The sequence below is a fragment of the Nicotiana tomentosiformis genome, chromosome 7 (genome assembly GCF_000390325.3).
Source record: "Nicotiana tomentosiformis chromosome 7, ASM39032v3, whole genome shotgun sequence".
NCBI classification, from domain to species: domain Eukaryota; kingdom Viridiplantae; phylum Streptophyta; class Magnoliopsida; order Solanales; family Solanaceae; genus Nicotiana; species Nicotiana tomentosiformis.
This window is the reverse complement of record NC_090818.1, coordinates 96,089,668-96,106,430: the sequence shown is the minus strand read 5'-3', so window position 1 is coordinate 96,106,430 and position 16,763 is coordinate 96,089,668. Positions and strand designations below refer to the sequence as shown.

At 41.4% G+C, this 16,763-nt stretch overlaps 1 long non-coding RNA gene and 1 pseudogene across 1 annotated transcript; one reads left to right on the top strand and one right to left on the bottom strand.

Moving 5' to 3' along the window:
• Nucleotides 1–829: 829 nt before the first annotated feature.
• LOC138895164 (uncharacterized) lies at nt 830–2,158 on the bottom strand (annotated as a pseudogene).
• A 969-nt stretch (nt 2,159–3,127) lies between these two features.
• LOC104114866 (uncharacterized) lies at nt 3,128–3,662 on the top strand. The gene is made up of 2 exons (XR_690479.3): nt 3,128–3,464; nt 3,549–3,662. It is a non-coding gene; the product is annotated as an uncharacterized lncRNA (long non-coding RNA).
• Nucleotides 3,663–16,763: the final 13,101 nt, after the last annotated feature.

Below are 16,763 nucleotides of genomic sequence, written 5' to 3'. Positions count from 1 at the left end.
GCTCTGGTGAAGCCTCAACCACATCTGCCCACGACAATTTTCTTTGACTGGACCCTAATTGGACCACATCCGTCCACTTCTGTTGGGATTTCAAAGTTCCTTCTCCAGTTTCTGGTATCGGCGATCTAATTTGACTTGGAGTGGTTACTGTTCCATCAAATTCCTCATTGATAGTTGCTCCTGTTACTGTTTCATCTGTTGCACTGACTTCAATCGAGGGTGTTGGATCCATTCTTCCCTTCATTCGATCATCCTTCCTCCGTTGTTGGTTTGTGATGGATTCCTGAGCCATAATTGCCTTCTGAGAGGGGTTCCTTGCTCTCTTCCCCATGGATGGCACACGTTTAGGCTAACATGCGCTGAGAGAGAAAAAAGCTCCTACCCCTAATAAATTATATAATATTATATTATATTATATTATATTAGTATGATTTTATTTCTTCTTTAGGGCATCTCAAATCTTTACCCCCATTTTGGTCCCCAAAATGGGGATTTTTCCGTTTTGGGGACAACTTACTCCAACCATTCCCCCATTTTTTCTCCCAAAAGAGAATATTCTTTTTTATATTCTTCTCTCTCTTCTATATTATATTATTATCTTTCATTTCAATTTTTTTTAATTTTCATTAAACAAATTCCATCTTTTATTTACATTAATTTGTAATTTCCATTAAAATAATTCCATAAAATTTTGAATAATATACTTTGTAAGCAATTATTATAGATTAACTAATAATTCAAATAAAAGTGAAGTCATTGCGATACAAGATTAATTATATACATATTACATAACGATAAAATTTATACGAAATACTACATAAATATTCAATTTCAACCTCTAGTATTCTCCCATAAATGATCTATTAATGCATTACGAAGTACAAAATGGGCATCTTTGTCCTTAATTCTTCTATGTCGAGCTAAAAATTCTTGAAATCGTTGATTTTCATCTACTGTTATTTCTACTGTTGGAGGTGGACCTTCCAAATCATCTTGAATTAGTGCATTAAGATCACGCTCATTCTCGATTATCATATTGTGCAGTATAATACATGTAGTCATTATATCATGTAGCACTTCTTTTTGCCAAAAATGTGACGGTCCTACAACAATTGCAAAACTCCGAATGTACGTTCAACATCTTTTCGATATGATTCTTGTTTCATCGCAAAATATTTCTTCTTTGCCGAACGTGGCTCACGAATAATTTGCACAAGGGTTGACCATTTTGGATATATACCGTCAGCTAAATAATAACCCATATTATATTTTTGTCCTTGAATAACATAATATTCGGGAGGAACAGTACATGCAGCAAGATCGGAAAACAAATATGATGACTCTAAAATATTAATGTCATTATTGGTGTCGGGCATACCAAAATATGCATGCCATATCCAAAGGTCATAATCAGCCACAACTTCAAGAATAATTATTGGGGATCCACTACGACCTGCATATTATCCAGCCCATGCCGATGGACAATTTTTCCATTTCCAATGTATGCAGTCTAGACTGCCTAGCATTCCCGGAAAGCCACGCTGTTCACCGATGTGCAGAAGCCTTGCAATATCGTTAGGTATTGGTAATCTCAAATACTGCTCGCCAAAAACCTCTACAATAGCTCGGCAAAATCTCTTCAGGCTCTCTATTGCAGTCGGTTCTCTAATTTTTACATATTCATCAGTGGCATCCGTTGGCAAACTGTATGCCAGTATTCTAAATACGGCTGTAATTTTTGTAGAGTAGATAATTCAAATCTACCCATAGCATCGGTGCGTTGTACAAAGTACATATCATGAGCTTGAACTTCATCAACTATTCGGAGGAACAAATTACGGGACATCCGATATCTACGACGAAACTGGCGATCATTATAGCATGGATTTTCTTAAAAATAATCCAGAAATAAATTATTATCAGCACCTTCACGATCTCGAGTGAGTACCACATGACCAGAAATAGAGCCAACTCTGATAGCATCATTATTTTGATCGTGCAAATACTGCAACACATAATTGTTCATCTGAAATGCTTGCATGCACAATTGCATGTGAGCTTCAAGGCCATGTGACTGTAATTCTTTTGAAAACGATGACGATGATGAAGAGAAATTTGAATCATTATTATTAGATGAACCTCACATATAGAAATTCATTTTTAGATGACAAATAATAATTTTTAGTTACTTTTGAAATGATTTGGAAATCTAATGTTATTTTTTCAAAATAATGTTCCTTTTTATAGAGCTTTTTATTTAGTAAAGATGTCTATTGAATAACGTGTAGAGATATTTATTTAGTAAAGATAAGAGAGATAAGAATGAAATCCAATGGACGATTGAGATTAATACGAAATCTACTCGACGACTTAGATCAAAATAAATCTTATCCTATTTGGGTCTACAAAATTATTGTGTCTGGTGATATGTCTATTGAATAACGTGTAGAGATATTTATTTAATAAAGATAAGAATGAAATCCAACGGACGGTTGAGATTAATACGAAATCTACTCGACGGCTTAGATCAAAATAAATCTTATCCTATTGGGGTCTCTTGAATTATTGTGTCTGGTGAGTTGTCTATTGAATAACGTGTAGAGATATTTATTTAGTAAAGATAAGATAGAGATAAGGATGAAATCCAACGGACGGTTGAGATTAGGACGAAATCTACTCAACGACTTAGATCAAAATAAATCTTATCATATTGGTGTCTATTAATTTGTAGTGTCGGGTGAGTTGTCTATTGAATAACGTGTAGAGATATTTATTTAGTAAAGATAAAATAGAGATAAGGATGAAATCCAACGGACGGTTGAGATTAGGACGAAATCCACTCGACGACTTAGATCAAAATAAATCTTATTCTATTGGGGTCTGTTAATTTATAGTGTCTGGTGAGTTGTCTATTGAATAACGTGTAGATATATTTATTTAGTAAATATAAGATAGAGATAAGGATGAAATCCAATAGACGGTTGAGATTAGGACGAAATCTACTTGACGGCTTAGATCAAAATAAATCTTATCCTATTGGGGTCTATTAATTTGTAGTGTCTACATTTATCTCTCTATATATATTTATGGTGTTAGCATATCGTTTCATAACCATAAGTGCCTTTTATTTTTTTTAACCATATAATTCACTTTTTCTCTATTCACTTGAAAATAAAATGTCCATTCGATCTGTAGGATACTCTATAGATGAAGATCTTCTATTATGCCAAATGTATTTAGATATTTCTCAAGATCCAATAACGGGAGTCTATCAATCTAGAGATCAATTTTGGTCTCGAGTTGTAGATGCATACAATGATGCAAAGATATTTAATCGGGAGATTCGCAACAAAAAATCACTATAACATCGATTTGCAAATATTGAGAAGGCAGTAAGAAAATTAAATGGATGTGTACGTCAAGTAGAAATGTTGCGTCCTAGTGGTGCTTCAGAGCAAGACATTGTGAGTATTTATTTTGTAGTTACTTATACTTTATTTGTATATATTTACTTATTGTTTTTCTTATCTTTTTTTTAAACATTGCAGCTTACACAAGCAAAAGCTTTATTTATGCAAGATCCAAACTTCAAAAAATGATTTAAATTTGATCATGTGTGGGCTCTAATGAAGGATTTTGAGAAGTTTAACGATGGCAATGTTCTCCATCAAAAAACATTCGCCATCCTGGGTATGATTCTGCAATATCCTCTCCGACAAATAGTACTTCTTCTTCGGAGAAATATGTGGTGAGCGGTTCGTAACCACCATCCACTGGATTCTCGGTGAGGTGGTCGGCTAAAGCTTGTCCTTTGATAGCCTTCTGAGTTATGTCCACAATGTCAAATTCGCTAAGAAGAATTTGCCATTTAGCTAGCTTTCTGATAGGCACTGGCTTTTGAAAAATGTACTTAAGCGGGTCGAGGTCAGATAATAACAAGTGCCGCAATGCCTTAGCTTCTGAGCAATCTAGGTCAGATCATAACAAGTGCATTCTATCAAGGTATACTTAGCCTCGCATGGTGTGAACTTCTTGATTAAGTAGTAGATGGCCTGCTCCTTTCTCCCAGTTTCGTCATACTGGCCCAATACACAACCGAAAGCATTGTCCAAGACTAACAAATAGAGCAACAATGGTTTCCCTGGTTCAGGGTGAACCAACACTGGCGGGTTTGAAAGATACTCTTTGATTCTGTCGAAGGCTTTCTGGCACTCCACCGTCCATTTTCTTGCAGCATCCTTCTTTAGCAGCTTGAAAATGGGTTCACAGATTACCGTGGACTGGGCTATGAAATGACTTATGTAATTCAATCTTCCCAGGAAAGTCATGATATCTTTCTTGCTCTTTGGTGGCGGTAATTCCTGGATGGCCTTGACTTTTGACGGATCTAGTTCTATCCCTTTCCTGCTTACAATAAAACATAATAGTTTTCCAGCGAGGACTCCGAACGCACACTTTGCTGGGTTTAATTTCAAACTATACCTTCACAGGCATTCAAAAAATTTCTTCAAGTCGTCCAACTGCTCTGAACTCTTTCGAGATTTTATAATGACATCATCCGCATACACGTCAATTTCCTTATGAATCATGTCATGAAGGAGGGTCGTCATGGCTTTCATGTAGGTGGCACCGGTGTTCTTGAGACCGAACGACATAACTCTATAACAATAGAATCCCCACGGCGTGGAGAAAGTTGTCTTTTCTGCGTCTTCCTCGTGCATCAAGATTTGGTGGTATCCAGCAAAATAATCCATAAACGACTACAGTTCATGCTTCGCACAGTTGTCACTGGGATATGGATGGCAGGGGAAATCGTCCTTTGGGCTAGATTTGTAGTAATCTCAGTAGTCCACACATATTCTGATCTTCCCGTCCTACTTGGGCATTGGGACGATGTTTGTCAACCAACTTGGATAGTTGGTGACCCTTACTACATTTGCTTCTATCTGTTTGGTCACTTCTTCCTTTATCCACAGACTTAAATCAGGTTTGAACTTCCTGGGTTTCTGCTTGACCGACGGTCAGGTAGGGTCAGTGGGTAGTCGAGGCGAGACAATGTCGATGCTTAATCCTGCCATGTTATCATAGGACTATGTGAACACGTCGACTTACTGTCGGAGGAGCTCAATCATTTTTTCCTTCTGCTTGGCTCCAAGGTGAATGATGATTCTGGTTTCTATTACATCTTCTTCGCTTCCAAGATTGACCACTTCTATTTCTTCGAGATTGGGCTTTTTCTGACTCTCCAGTTGTTCGATCTCCTGTGGGAGATTGTCTGGCATCATACTCTCGTCATATTCCTTGTATTCTGGGTTGTTGCTCTTAGAGGTTTTGTTACACTTCATAATCGCGGAACACGGTCTTTTATCGATTTGATTACTGAAAAGAAAAACTAAGTATAAATAAGCGGTAAAACAAGGTTGCGATATTTTGGAAAATGATTCTTTTATTTCATCAAAAGGGGAGCCTCTTAAGCATTAGTAAGAGAAAAATGACAAAAAGGTACAGACACGGTACATGCCTCAATTGACCGTGCTCTTTTAAAAGAAAACTTTTACAAATCTATACTACCAAGACTCCCGACGAACCAAAGATGGACTGGCTATCCAATTCTGCAGCTCTTCCCCTGGTTCGGCATCCCTGATAGTCGGTGTCTTGGTGTTAGTTCCTTTACAACATTCTTCAATCATGTTCATGAACAGCTTTCCCATCCTGTCGATGATATTATCTTTAGGTGTTGAACTCTGTCCCGGACATGCAACAAGTTCTATCGCAAAAACCTTTTTCTCGGAGCTAATGGTGCAAGCTTTCCCTTCCAGAGGCTAATATCCTATGTCAGCCCTTACTTTTATCCCATTATGTTCAATTGGCTCTGTGACCCCATCTGACTTTGGTCCTAACCCTGTTCCTAGCATATATCCATATTTCATCATCTTCCTCAAGGCCATCATGGATCTATACGGCGATTGCATTCTCAAATTTTATTCAGTCTTCTCCATCTTAGTAGTCTGCATGATTTCCACAACGTGGAAGGCAACTCCGTCCAGTCCCTCAATGAATGGGACAACATACTCCAAATAGGTAGAGTGACCCTACTCGCCGTGAACCACGATCTCTTGGCATCCCCACTCAAATTTTATGCATTGGTGCAAAGTAGATAGCACGACCCCTACCATATGTATCTATGGCCTGTCCAGTAACAAATTGCCAGAAGAGGAGATATCCATCACTTGGAACAACACCAAAAAATTGACCGGCCCAATTTGCAAAGCTAGATAAATTTTTCCAATAACATCCTTTTGCGAACCATCAAAGGCTCTTCCCCTTACATGACTTTTCTCGACTTCACTCAAATGAATTCCTAATTCCCACAAGGTGGAGAGAGGACATATGTTGACTCCTGATCCTCCATCGTCCAACACCTAGGATATCACTTTGTCCCTGCATTTGACAGTGATGTGGAGAGCCTTGTTGTGACTTGCGCCTTCTACAGGAAGTTCGTCTCTTCTAAAAGTGATCATGTTTGCTTCTACTATTTTCCCAATTGTCGCGGCCAACGCTTCGCTAGAGGTGTTACTTGGTACACTTACCCTGCTTAGTACTTTTAACAAAGCATCCTTATGGCTATCAGAGCTCATTAATAAATCCATGATAGATATCTGTGCCGAAGTTTTCTTTAACTGCTCTTCCATAGAATACTCTTTGCTTGACATTCTTTTCCAAAACTCAGCGGCTTCTAGGAGTCTTATGTTCCTCTTTGGAATTTGTTCTCTCCCCAGGTTTCCTCAATTGACATCTTCGGGGTGTAGCATGTCCCAGACCTAGTCATACCATGAGGCGCGATAGAGTCTGTCATTTTGGCCTTTCCCTTTTACTGGTAGGTCCATGGGACAATTTTGTACTTCCGATCTCCTTCGTATCGAGTAGAATTAGTAGGTTGATGCAGGTAGGTCTAAACCGTCACTGTAGGCCTTAGTTGTACTACAATGATCGGAGCCTTTTGAGGAGGGATCCTTGCGGCTTCTGCATTTCCAATAGTAGCAATTGTTCCCTTCATGTCATATTCTTCATTTAACGTGATCATGTTAGCTCCCTGGTTTTGATGATTTGGCAGTGGGTTGCGATTCACATCAGATGGTGCTGGAGTGCACTAAATGGTTCCGCTCTTGATCAGGATTTCAATTTTGTTTTTCAACTTGAAACGGTCTTCAGTGTCGTGCCCAGGTACATTGGAATGGTACATGCATCTCTTAGTGGCATCAAAATATTTGGAGGGATGTTTAGGGACCCTTCCCTCGATTGGGTGTATCAATCTTGCTCTTCTTAACCTTTCGAACAATTGTTCCGGAGGCTCAGCAATCAGGGTATAAGCTCTAGGACCCCTCTCTTCAAAGTTGTGACGAGGGCGTGGAGCGTACACAAATCGGTTTTGATGAGTAGTGGTTTAGACATGAGAATATGGTCGTTGTGGGTTTTGGTTGTTGTTGGCTCGAGGACTGTTATATTGTGGTTGAGGGTGGTAATATGGTTGGGTATTATAGACTGGAGCGTAAGTGGATGGTGTTGAGTGGTTGTTTGGGGAATAAGAGGTGCTTCCGTGAGGTGGGTTAGTTTGGTAGTAGGGGACGACTGCTGAGACCTCCTCTTTCTTCTTATTTCCCCTACCGATCGACCCTGACTGGATGGCCTTGCTGGCCGCTTGCAGTGCTACCATAGATTGTACTTTACCAGGCTTTATGCCTTATTCTAAGAAATCTCCCATCTTGACTAGCTCGGGAATTTTTGACTTATTATTCCCATCATCTTTTCAAAGTATATTCCCTCTTGGGCTCTGATGAAATACTTGGTTAATTCACTGTCATCCAGCAGAGGTTGTGCCCTGGCAGCCTCCGACCTCCATCGTCGTGCATATTCTTGGAATGACTCAGATGTCTTTTTCTACAGGTTCACTAGTGCTAACCGATCAAGAGTGATCTCTGTATTGAATCGAATATGATTCATGAAGTCCTCTGCCATATCCTACCAAGTTCTCCAATTTCACGGATCATGTCGGGTATACCAAGTGAGTGCTTCTCTCGTCAAACTTCTTCTAAACAACTTCATCCTTAGTTTCTCATTAATTCCCACTCCGACCAACTTGTCACAATAAGCCCTCAAATGTGCGTGAGGGTCCCCCGTTCCATTGAAGATATCGAACTTTGGGGGTTTGTAACATGCTGACATATTCACATCTGGATGAATACACAGGTCCTCATAGTCCAAACTTTCACTTCCTTGGGCTACTTGGAGACTCTTCATTTGCCTCCTCAACATTTGCAACTGCTCAGACACTAACTCTTCTTCCTTACGCCTGGATTCTCTCTCCATCTCGGCGTATTGGTCAATCTCATAAGGCACCCTAACCGTGACAAGTGCTGTAAAGGTAGGCTTAGAAACGACATATACATTGGGAACGTACCGCTCTTGAGTAGCGGCATGTGCCACAAGTATGTGCTAGTTGGTGGTGAAAGTGACTCCGTCATGAGGAGGGGTAGTTGCATTATTTGTAATAAGCGGGTTCTGTGATGTTTGCGTGTATTTTGGTACGTAAGGAGTGTGAATAGGGGGATTTGGTGGGTTAGCGGGGGTTATTGTAGGTATCACTTGAGTGGTGGGAGTTGAAGTTGGGGTGTTGTTGTTTTGGCATGACGTTGAAGGAAAATGATCTCGAAGTGAATCCAAAGAAGGGAATTTAGGTAGCTAAGGAAGTGTTGTCACGGCCAGGTGTGCCAATTCTCTGATACGCTATACCTCCTCCCTTAAAGACTCAATTTCTTGGGCCATCCTGGCCACGTGTTCATCATTCCTAGTACTATCCTTTTCCCCCGATTGCCCCGGGCTATCGGCTATGACCAGAGCATGTTCGGTTGGGTCTTCTGCTACTGACATCTTTCCCTTTGACCTTAGATTGTAAGGTGGTTCTGCCAGTTTTGGTCGACACAAACCAAATTTCTTTTCTTTTTGGGGATAATAATAAAGCAAAAAAAAAAACAAGAAGAAAAGAAAAGGAGCAAGAGTCGGTTTCTTTTTTTATGTAAGCAGAAAATCACATAGACCAGATAATTCGTGCATTACAACTAGCGCGTTCCTAGAATTCGCATGGACTACTCATTGCCAGAGGTAGGCCTAGTTCGCGGATATTTAACTGACATTTAGACTTGACACATTTAGATCGGAAGCAATTTATTTTCATTGATAATTTGGACTGATACAAGTGGGAACAAGGTCATAGAGTTGCATGGGCTCTGACAATTCACCCTTTTGGAAAGGAAACTAGGGATAATGGTACAAAGCGGGGAAAGAGGGGGAAATCAACTAACTTTAATAACCATCCCATGAGTCGCTCCATGCGCCTTCTTTTCTTCTAGCTCATATTGGGGATCCCCCTCCGGGTCTTCCTCAAACTCTTCCTCATCATCGTTGAATTCATACTCCTCCTCTGGTTCTTCTTCTGGCTCTATGCTTGACTCTATCTAGATGCACTCTACTACCCCATCATCATCATCAATTGGTGGCAACATGTGGTCAATAGATCCTGGTACCACCTGACGATGCATTGATGTGGTCACAAGATAACGCGGCAGGATCTCATGATAAATCTTCAAGGCAACCACTGCGTCCTCTAACCAGGCTATACCCTCTCTTCTTGAGAGGGCCAGTTCTTCTTTTTCCTTAATCCAGACATAATATTCGGGAGTACGCCATGAGTTTTGACCTATAGGCATTGTCACCAGGTCATTCCACTCTTCTTGCAGTCTTTTTATCTTGGGAATTAGAATCTGGCCATTGTACTCATCCTAGTACAACACTTTCCTTGTCCACAGAGGCACGTCTTGGATCATCCCGAATTATCCGAGGACCCGCAGGGGTGAGTATGATTAAATGCCTTCTAGTCCGATCAACTCGATGAAGTACTTCTGAGGAGTCCTCAAGATTTCCCATCCTCATAACCAAGAGAGTTTTCAGTTGATCCATTCTCCTGTCAGATTGGTCAGTGTTTCCCTCCATTTTTCTTGCCCATGTAGGGAGATCCAATGTCTCATTCTTTCATTGTGGCTGCAGATCGTATTGCTGACACCCTCGAAGTAGTCGACGGTGGCCTCCCGCTGGAAGAAATGTTCAATTGCGCAAATCAACAGTAGCAAGTTACAATCCTTAAAGTAATCACACCCCCAAGAACATGGGGACAAATCTCTCAATATCTCTGCTAACACCATTGTCACCGGAGTAGCTTGAAGATTGCCGTGGAAGGTTGCTAGGACCACTGGTAGCAGATTGATGTTGATACGACCCCTTCATTGTGGGAAGACCAAGAGTCCCAATAGTGCGAGTGTGAAAGTGATAGGCATGAGACTCTCCCATGTCGCCTGGTCACATTGAAAATCCCCTGAATACCATTCGTAGCTTTCACGGTGCTTAAACCTATCGAACATCTAGTCGAGGCTCACCCCTCCATCCTCGATACTATTATGGCTTCTGCTATTGGTAAGACCTAGAGTATCCAAGAATCGATAACCGGTCATAGTAACTGATAATAATGGCATTATTCCGTTGAACGACAGCTCCGTAAAACTTGTAACTTCCTCCATTGTCGGTACCAGCTCACAGTCGGCAAATTTGAACACCACCTTAGCTAGATCCCAAAATTCTATCTACAGGCGAGTGAGCACCCTGTCTGCTCGGATGTTCATCAATGCAATTAATGACCCAAGGTGCATTCGAACCTCTTCTCCGTGTTCCCGACGAATATTCTTCCACCATTGTTTTAACTTATGTGGTGCTCCCATTACCATGCTAATTTCAGGGATGTTTTGGTTGATTTCTATTTTTTGAGGTGGGTGAAAGAAAGATATTTGGGTAAGTGTTTGCTTCGGATCCATAAGTGTCTTGTCATATTTGTTTGTCTTTCCACAAAAATTATGTCGTTGGGTGCATGACCCGTTGACATCAGGGTGGCTTTCCTAATTATGTGTTGGTGCTAGGGACCAACTCACCTAAGGTTTATGTAGTATGACCTATTTTACTAGAGTAGAGTGTTTCCTACTTTTGAATTGGACTGAAAGCTGCGAGAAGTTATGTCTGTTGACCCGACAAAGCCATTCTCTGAAACTAGAGATTTTTGAAAAGATGGTTCGGAGCCATCCCTCAGCACACTCAGTCACTCAGCACTCTACGGTGCTTGCTGCGGCGTGCAGCCTGATCCCGTCAATAGTAATAAAGCTTATAAGGCTTGCTGCGTCGTGGAGCATGATCCACATATAGCCATAAGGCATGTTGTGGCGTGCAACCTGATCCACATATAGCCATAAGGCCTATTACGGCGTGCAACTCGATCCATATATAGCCATAAGGTTTGTTGCGACATGCAACCCGATCCATATATAGCCAAAAGGTCTATTTCGGTGTGCAACCCGACCTACATATGAATCACTAATACATTTTGCAGCATACAACCCGATCTCATCATGAATTTATAACACTTGCTGCGGCGTGCAACCCAATCCCATCAATATCACTCATAATCTGTCCCTCAACCTCAGCTCAGTCATCAATCTATCTAGTCGTTCGGGCTCACAGATCTCATGCCAATCAGCCCGAACAATGATAACATTATGTGACAACGATGATAACAGAGACTGAGATATGACATGAAAATGAATGAATATGACTGCGTATGTAATTACAATTAAAGAAAATGACTCAACAATAAAAATGACCTCATTGTTTCCCAACTGAATAAGTACATATCCTAAAGATGATTTCTAACATGGATCATAGCTCAATTATTCTAGCACATAGGAATTTCATGGATAAAAACAAGATAGAATACTACACGGTACCACAGAATCATCCGAGATATAATTCACACGGTGCATGCCCACATGCCCGTCACCTAGCATGTGCGTCACCTCAACACCAAACACATAACACGTATATTCAGGGGTTCATACCCTCAGCACCAATTTTAGAAGTGTTTCTTACCTCGAACAAGTCGAATCCAATACCGAGCAAGCTAAACGATACTCTAGAAATTCCCTCCCCCATGCACCGATCTCTGAATGGTTCGAAACTAGCCAAAAGCAACTCGAGAACATCAAATAATGCCAAAGGAAACAAACTCAATCGATAAAGGTTGAAACTTTAATTAAAAGACCAAAGTCAACCAAAAAGTCAAACCATGCCCCGCACCTCGGAACCCGACAAAACTCATAAAATCCAAAAATCCATTCAATTACGAGTCCAACTATACTAGTTTCACTCAAATCCCACTCCGAATCGATGTTCAAAACCCAATTAAACATTCGAGGACGAATGTTCCCAAGGGGGGAGTGATGTTACACCCTATATTTTCGTATGTAAAAATGCGTCGTAAGCAAACTAATGTAGGACAAAAAAATGAGATAATATTTAAAAGTATATAAAGTAAGTTAATCATGTTACCTCTGAGGTTACAAATATTGAAGATCATGAACAACAAGTACAAAGAGGGTTGGACAGTTCAGAAGCTAAAGCAATTAAATAAAACAATGTTTCATCGAAAGTCGACAAGTTGGGAATGTTATAACATGTACCTTTGGGGTGAGACTAGGGTGATTAACATGATAAAGAGATTATGTTATGATTTATATTAGTCGTTTTACATCCGTGTGTTATGTTTTTAAGTCAAGCGAGTTGTGGAACAAAAGTCGATGAAAGTCATCACAAGTTACATTCATAAGTTTTACTGAAACTTTGGGTCAAATGTAACTGCAATTTTCTCCCAATATACTTAGAGTTATGGTGTGTTCCACCCATCAAATTAAATATCTATGAGTCTATTTTCCAACGCATTAAACCATTTGTCAATACGACATTGGAGTAGAGAGATATGTGCATTTTTGCGATACTGCGCAAGCTGCTAGGTGACAAGTAGGTGTGTCACCTACTTGCTTAAATGAAAGCCCAAAAATGGGCCATTTCGGGTCGTCCAAAGAGGCCTTTTAAGGGCCTATTTTCTTCATATATTAGACTTAAAATAGAGCATAATAACCAGACATAAGCTCTGCAAAGAATCCTCCCAAAAATTTCCCACAAACCCTAATTGATTTTCTCTCCCTTTCAAGTTCCAATTGGAGGTAAAACTTAGAGTTTGAAGAACCAAGATAGGAGCTGAGTTATCCAACAAATAAGGTGAGTTTACTGCTCTCTTTCATCCATTTTTTCTTCTGTAAATTCATGGTAAGTCGTTCTATACTTGTAAGAACTCACGGGATGGTGATCGGAAGCCGTGAGTTCGAGTTATTCACTTGTAGCGGACTGTTTTGTGGACTGTTTTGTGTTGCTGTTGGGCTGCGTGTTTTATTACTATTTTGTGGAGTTTTGGAGGAGGAAGGGGGTTTATAAACACCATATAAATGTAGGGTGGTTGGCTGGTCGTTCGTCATAACATTTTCGGGTCGTTTGACACTACTACGGTGGTCGTTTTGTGTACGAAGAGATTGGGGTGTGTTGGGCTGTTTTGTAGTATTTGATGGTGTATATAGGGCTGGAAAATGATGTATATATGTTGTTATTGTTCTGTCCTTGTATTGTTGGTGTTATCTTGAAGTTGGAGGAAGGGCATATTATAGGGGAGATGCTGCCCGTTTTAATACAAAATAGGTTTGTCGTTCGTTGTGCGATAGTTGTACCTTTCGTAACTTAACGATAGTATTATTATCATTCTTGTAGATTAAGGTGCGAAGAGGTGAGTTCAACTTGGTGATTGAAAAGATTGTGATAAGGTATGTTAAGGCTAAGCCTTCCTTCATTTTGGCATGATCTCGTAGCTACATGTGTTAGTAATGAGACAAAAAGAGAAGTTCATATTCATGAATTTATTCACACTATTCTAGTCTCATAAGTTACAATATTATTCCTTATCGAGACTCTATATTCAATTTTAGTATTGTCTTCTTCCAGTCAAGAGAGCAGCAAGCCTATATATACAGTATTACAGTATTTTCATTACCATCGAGCTATAATCGATGGGCAGGCCCTTATTGGGCAACCTCTGATCAGATGGAAAGTTATATACCGAGCCTACTGTGGCCGAGCGCCTATGAGCGAGCCCAGCATGGTCGAGATACATAGCCTAGTATGGCCGAGCGCCTATAAGCGAGCCTACTATGGCAGAGCAGTTATATATACCGAGCCTTATAAGGCCGTACAATTATTTTACTTACTATATTGAAGGAGTTGAGTCAGTATCAGCAGGTAAGTATATCTCCAGATCATCTTTGACTCCCAGTTAATTTCAGTTATCATATTATCAGTTCAGTTTCAGATTTCAGTTATTTTATTGCCTTACATACTCGGTACATTATTTCGTACTGACGTCCCTTTTTTGGGGGCGCTGCATTTCATGCGTGCAGGTTCAGACAGACAGACGGGTAGACCTCCTCAGTAGGTGTTTTTCGAGTTCCGCCTGATCGGTAAGCTCCACGTCTTTCGGAGTTGCCAGGACTAGAGTTTTGTGTACATCTTATGTATATCTGTATATATGTTATGGGTAGGTCGGGGCCCTGTTCCGATCACAGTACATCTATCAGTAGAGGCTTGTAGGCATATCCTGTTGGTTAGTGCAGTATGTTGGGTTTGTATAAATTGGTGGTTTGTCAGCTGTAGTAGCTATGACGGCCTTGTCGGCCTAGCTTTATATTGATATTTAGTTAGTGCTAGTTTCCATTCAGTTTTATATTTTGCTTCGCAAATTGTCTTGCAAGGTGGCCCCATGGCCAAAGTATGACATTATGTGTTCAGAGTCCCTTAGTCGCAATTTGGTACGCCAGGTTAGGTGAGGCACGGGGTGCTTGTCTCGCTCCTAGGTTCGGGGCGTGACAAACTTGGTATCAGAGCAGTTCTGTCCTAGGGAGTCTACAAGCCGTGTCTAGTAGGGTCTTGTTTATAGATGTGTTGTGCACCACATTATATAAGCAAGGAACTACAGGGCATTTAGGAGTTGGTTACACTTCTTTGAAATCTAAATCGTGCTATAGAACTGAGTTATAGGAAATTTGAATTAAACTTATGTGTTGGTGTTTGCATGCACAGATGACGGTGACTAGGAAGACTACGGCTAGCCAGAGGAGAGATACAGTAGTAGGTGAGGGGACCAACAGGGTACCCCCAGTAGATGGGGCCCAGTCTGAGGCTCAAGGGGAGACCCCTACTCAGCCATTACCGGCTCCTCCACCAACTACGGAGATTCCTAGGGAAACCGCACATCCAGTTCCCCCTCCACTTCCATCAGATCAGGACTTAAGGAGTGCGGTGCATTTGTTGACACAGTTGGTAGCTACCCAGCAACATGCTAGGGCATCAGCTAGTGCAGGAACTTCTGAGGGGTCTGGGAGTTCAAGGGTCCGAGAGTTTATTGCTTTGAGTCCCCCAGAGTTCACGGGGACAGATCAGAGGGAGGACCCGCAGGATTTCATAGATCAGCTTCACAGGATCTTTCGTGTTATGCATGCCACGGAGAAAGAGGCAGTTGAGCTAGCAGCTTTTCGACTCCGAGATATAGCCATCCTTTGGTATGAGGGATGGGAGAGGTCCAGGGGACGTGATACACCTCCAGCTATTTGGGAGAATTTTTCAGATGCTTTCCTTGACCAGTACTTACCGCGGGAGATCCGACAGGCTCGAGTCGATCAGTTTCTAGCCCTCAAGCAGGGTAATATGAGTGTTCGAGAGTATAGTCTCCGTTTTGACTCATTGGCCAGATATGCACCATCCATAGTTTCTACTATGCGGGACAGGATTCACAGGTTTATAGCAGGGTTAGCCCCAGAGTTAACCGAGGCATGTGCCACCGCTGCATTGCAGGATAGTATGGATATCTCCCGAATTCAGGCATTCGCCCAGAATATAGAAAGGGGTAGGCGTCGGCAGCAGGGTACAGAGAGGGCTGAGCAAGGGCAACGTAAGAGGATGAGATTTCCCAGGTCTCAGGAGCAATCTCAGGGTAGTTATAGGACCCAGTACTTCGGACGGCCACCTAGGCCTCCGCCACCTCAGTTACAGGGTTACGGGTATGACCGCTATACTCAGTCAGGACCAGGTGAGAGCTCACGGGCGTCGGGTTTGCAGCGACAACGAGGTTCTGCGCAGACATGGTCATTTCCTCCGCGGTGTGACATCTGTGGTAGAGGACACTTGGGTCAATGCCGAGCAGGTTCTGATGCTTGTTATACATGTGGGCGTCCGGGGCATATGATGCGAGATTGCCCAAATAGAGATTCTGGGGGAATGGCACAACCAGCGAGTTCAGCAACAGGATCGTCTATGTCCGTGCATCCTTCAAGGCGTGAGTCTCAGTCTTCGGCTGGTAGAGGTCGAGGCAGAGGTAGAGGTTCCAGTTCAAGTGGTAATCAGAACCGTATCTATGCTTTAGCGGGTCGACAGGACCAGGAGTCTTCACCAGACGTTGTGACAGGTATATTAACCATTTGCTCTCACGATTCTTATGCTTTGATAGACCCAGGATCTACTTTATCGTATATTACCCCATTTGTCGCGAGGAAGTTTGGTATAGTGCCTGAAATACTAAGTGATCCTTTTGCGGTATCTACACCGGTCGGAGAATCGATTATTGCTAGACGGGTTTACCGAGGTTGTACGGTGACAATTTGTAGTCGTCAGACCTCAGCTGACCTAGTTGAGCTAGAGATGATGGACTTTGATGCTATCATGGGCATGGACTGGTT